The sequence below is a fragment of the Rhineura floridana genome, chromosome 17, assembly GCF_030035675.1.
Source record: "Rhineura floridana isolate rRhiFlo1 chromosome 17, rRhiFlo1.hap2, whole genome shotgun sequence".
NCBI lineage: Eukaryota > Metazoa > Chordata > Lepidosauria > Squamata > Rhineuridae > Rhineura > Rhineura floridana.
Window position 1 is genome coordinate 3,507,337 of NC_084496.1, and position 5,419 is coordinate 3,512,755.

The window sequence follows — 5,419 nt, forward strand, 5'->3', positions numbered from 1 at the left end:
TTTGTTGTAGTATGAAGAGAAGTACTCCTTGTGGTGGCAGAGACTTTGGAAGTCTTCAAGCTATCGCTATAAGTTCACAGCACAGATCTTCAGCATCAATATCTTTGTTTTCATTGTGCATCAATGATTTTTCCAAATTCTTGCAGGCCTTAAGTACATCCTCAGTAGATTTTTTGTTGATATTGTATATATCATACAGGAAGCCAAATAGGGAATTATATTGTTGTAGCTGTTGGAATCTCTGTTCAACAGATTGTATGGCCATGTCTAAGACAGCATAGTAGAAACCTACTTTGAATTTCTGCTTTGGATCTTGCAGTGCCTCTTCTTGGGCCTCATACTCAAACTGCCGTTTCTTTCTCCTTTTTCTAACCTGTTCTGTCTCAAAGTTTGGTAGTATTTCTAGCTCCTTTGCAATCTCAGTAGCAACTATCAAAACTTGTTGAAAACCCTCATCACACCTGCAGCCCACAAGGTAATTCTTGATCACTTGCAATTGACTTGTAGCTGAATTTAAATCAGCTTCTTTATTTTGTAGTAGCTTGCTTGCAAGATTGACTTCAAAAAGGATGTTGTACCACGTAACAAGGGATACCACAAAGTTGAACTTACAAATTGCATCAGCAAGGGCCTTAGCTTCAATTTGGGAAGTATTTCCAGATAAACCTTTTAGGCTTGTGTCATCAAAGATATCTATTAAAGCATCATATATACTACCAAGATGATATCTCAGTGGTTTCAAAGCATCGATCCGACTCTCCCATCTTGTTTCGCTCAATGGCTTAACAGTTATGCCTAAGTCTGATACATGGCTAGTTAGAATTTGCCAACGCTGAGTCGGTGCAGAGAAATAATTATAGATCTGTTGAACCAATCTGAAGAAACCAGTTGCTTCCAGACAACACTTAGCGGCATCATTGACTACCAAGTTTAAAGAGTGTGCATTGCAGGGCACAAAAAAGGCACGTGGGTTTATGTCCAGGACTCTCTTTTGTACGCCATTTTCTTTGCTTTTCATGTCACTCCCATTATCATAACCTTGACCACTCAGATTCTCAGTTGGTAATCCCATTTGCTCAAGCTGTCCAAGAAGAGTTTCTGTCATAAAGGCACCTGTAGTCTCCTTTAGTGGAACAAATCCCAAGAAATTTTCTCTTACGATAACCTCAGGCTCAGACATCTCATGATCTGGTTTGATTACATCAACATAACGTACAATCATTGTCATTTGTTCAGTATGACTAACATCAGCTGTGCAGTCCAGAATAATCGAGTAGTATTTGGCTGAGTTTGCATGTGCTAAAATTTCCTGCTTTATAGCACCTGCTAGAAGCTGTATAAGCTCATTTTGGATATCTTTTCCTAGGTAGTGAACTATTGTTTCTTGATCTTTAACTCGGCACAAATGTTCATTCATGACAGGATCAAAAAGGGCTAGATATTCTACAAACTTCAAAAAAATTCCATGGCTAGCACTGTGCAACTTTTCAGTTGTACCACGGAATGCCAAGTTTTGCATGCCAAGAACTCTGACCAAAGCAATCAAGTGTTCCCAGATTTGTCGCCAATATTGTTCTTCTTGCCTAATTTTCTCCTGGTTAATATCATCAATTGTTTTTCCTTTATATAAGCGCAATTCAAGTTCTCTCCAGGTCTGATAGTTTTCTAAATGGTCAGTGTTCCTCTCATGTGAAGACAGAATTGCTCCAATGTTCTTCCAGTCTTTTGAACCTGTTTCTTGTAGGGTTGATCCACTATTGTTTTTGCTGAGCAAAAACAAAAAAACACATCTTTTGAGGTTGAATATATCAACCGTTGACGGCACACTTCACCATTTGCTAGTCTCCTGTTGTAGTGTAAAGGAGAAAACCTTCTGTTTTTTGAGTCTTTGGGAAAATACTGTGATACAATCTGCTGTGGTCCATGTTGTATTATAATCTGTCGCAAATTATCTCTGCAATAGTTAGGCCAGTTAGCAGGGTCACTGTAATTCAAGTCAGGCACAATACCATCTTCTTTTGCAGACTTTGCAGTACTCTCACTTTTCTTGACATCCTCTTTTTCCTCTGTGTGTTTTCCAGAAATATCTCCAGTTTGTGAAACTTCTGTCATAGAGTTTGTATCATTTGTAGTAGGAGCACCACATTCAGCTCCCTCAGTGCTAGTTTCAACAAGAGTATAGTCATATTCTTGTTCTTCAATTGCTCTCTGTGTACAAAGGTATTTGCTTTGCTTGCTCCTAGCTTTTTGTGCCTTTCGTTTGCGGTACTGAGCTCCAGATAGTCTTTTTTTAATCTGCCATAGCTCACTAGAAAAATGAATACATTTTCTAAATAAGATTAAGATATGACTGTAAGATTAAAAATTAAGTGTATTTTCGCTTTGTGTGTGTGTGTGTGTGTATTACATAACCTCCAATTAACTCTACGGTCTATCTATTTCATATATACATAAAAAACAATTCTAATGTATGAATTACTTCAAAAATGATAAAATTCTTCAAAATATAAAATAAAAGTAAAATATTATCAGAAATTTATAACAAAATTATGCAAAAATTGCACAAACAATCTAGCCTACTTGTTTTAGGCAAGAAGGGTTTAAGTGCCTTCAGGCTAGGCCAGTCACCAGAAGGCCTCTGTAGGAAGAAAGGAGCCTAGTGTTTTAAAGTCTGTTTTTATGATTTTTAAAGTGTTTTTAGTGCTTTTGTTTGCCACCCTGGGCAGGGACTGAATACTTTCATTGTAAGGTTGCCTGCCTCAGCTAATCAAGAAATCATGTGTGACTGAACATTACCAGAAACCATTAAAAAATTAAGCTGAGCAAATTTTGATGGGATTCTGTGAGTGACTAACTGTCTTTGACTCAGAAGCTTCAGTTAGGCACAGGTGTTGCTTCTAGGGATGGGCAAATCTGTCCATTTTGGTTTCTCTCTATTTCCAGTTTTTCCATGTATGATTGTCAATGGTAATTAAATAATGTGAGTTGTTTATATAACCCAGTTTGTTGCTCGTTGTACCCTGTGTTATTATGTAGTCTTATTTTATAATTCCCAGTATTATGTTTTATATTTGTGGACAGTCGACTGTAAATAAAGATTGTTGTTGTTGTTGTTGTTGTTGTTGTTGTTGTTTTTCCATTCTTAAATTCAGTTCTACACATTTCCATATCCTGTCTCTCCTCTGCCACTCTAGCAGTGGAAGCTGGCGAATCAGACGTCAGCGGGGCAGGGAAATCCGCTCCAAGTTTTAGTCCAAGCTTTCAAGGAGCTGTCCAAAGTGGTCCGCAGTTTTGTTACCTCGCCCCAAAGAAGATGTTTCCTGTAGCATTCCCCCTAAGACTCCCCGTCTGAACATTTCATCCCTTTTTTCTTAAACTGAAGCAACATAAATTTTACTTTTTGGCTTTGCAGACAAAAGACACCTTGTACCGCTGCAGCTCTGGCGGACCCTGTGCTCTGACTCTTTCTGAAATAAAAGGCTTCCTTGTTTAGCCTGCCATGCTGCATACGTGCCTTGGATGATCCTGTGCTGCTCCTGAAAATGGGCTTGGGGGGAAGGGGGAAAAGCCCCCTTCAAAATTATAGTTACAGATTTCCAAAACAATAGCTTATTGCGTCAATGACATGTTGCAGAATACACACAGGAAAAACAAACAACCCTGTATCCAGTCTTTAATGAGCATTCATCCTGATTTGTTTGCACGGAGGTTATACGGCAATGAGCATTTGCCCTGCATTCATCCTGATTTTCTTGCGGGGTCTTTATGCAAGATCTCCCCATTAATCTTTTGCTCATTCCACACTTTTCAGTGCATTTCCTCCCTCACTTTCCTAACAGCCAAAAGTCGGTTGTTCTTTTTTTTTAAAAAAAAGTGGAATGATTCCTGCACAGGGCTTATATACATCCACCACTCATGCACAATTACTGCCTCAGCGACACGTTGAGCCAGCCTGGCATTAGAGATCAGAAGCAGGCTAATTCCATCCACTCTGCTGGAAGACCAGCTTCATCAGGCACTTCCTAGCCCTGAACAGAGATCCCAGGAAAAAACAGCCAGGAAAAAATCCCCAAAATATCAATTTTCCACATTTTTCTGTTGTTCCCCCTTCCCCAGAAAAAAAAAGAAAAAAACCCCGTTCCCATCCTTCATTTTTCTGTTCTCCCCTCAAGGCCTTCACATCTGTACCCCTGAGCTGTTTCTATGCCAGCTGGTCATTATTGTTGGAAGTAGGGCAAGAGCAACTCCTGTTTGGGTTCTTTTGTTTGTATTCCAGAAGGGAGATAGAGTTCGGGTCCTCCAGCTGGCTAGCCTTGCCTACCTTAACCCGTGCTGTTCTCTGGCTATCTTCCTTCCTTTGTAAACTGATATGCTCAGAGAAGCTGACCTGCCCCTCCTTCCTTTGATGGAAGTTTTAATCTTGTTTTAATCTATTGTATGTAGACCGCTCTGGGAGCCTTTTTGGCCAAAAAGGAGGGTACAAATACTCTAGATCAGTGGTTCCCAAACCTTCCCCTCTATGGACCACTTGAAAGGAGTTGATAGTCTTGGCAGCCACTTCATTATTTTCCTGCCTGTTGTAGCCATTGTAATGTGCCGTGCTAGTTGTTGTGAGCCTTTTAATATTATTGTTATTCCTTTGTTTATTTTCTTACGTTGCATTTTATAGCACTACAGTTTGTATTCCACAGAATTCAAACTGCCCTACGACACAACGCAATGAAAGAAATAACAGGCAGAAAAAATACAGGTAAAAATCAACAAGAATATTTAATGCAGACATGCTGTGGACTGCAGTTTGGGAAGTTCTGCTCTAAATAAATAAACGAGTGTTGCAAAATGCACCTGCAACAACAGCAACAACCCACCAGCCTGGAACAGTCCCAAGCCTTAGGCTGCAATCCAGTACATATCTACTCAGAAGCAAGCTCCATTGGGTTCAATGGGACTTACTCCCAGGTAAGTGTGAATTGGATTGCATCCTTAGCTTAGGGAAATGTTACCAAAATAATCATATGTTGTTCCCCTGGGGGCCCGGAGTTTTAGACTGTAAGGTGCTCCCTCGGGGCGGAGACCTGCCCTCTCTGGCCTTGTTGAGTGCCGCGCGTCCTGATGGTGATGGCGAAGCCCCAGGCAGTAGCACAGTGGCAAATTCAGAAGTGCAGGATCCCTTCACGTTAGTCACAGCCACGCTCCCCCTTATTTTGCTGCTGGGTTGAGAATGAGATCCTTGTTAATGCCTTCTCCCACAACAACAGTCGTCCCTAGGAGCCCATAAGCATGAGAGGGGAGTGTTAGCTGTGGAGAAGAGTCTTCTCAATGGCTGACTCCCCTCCTTTCACTCTGATTAGCTCCAATCAGCAGGAAAGGACAAGGAACCACGTTAGAAGCCTCTTCTCAGTGGCTAACACACTCCCCT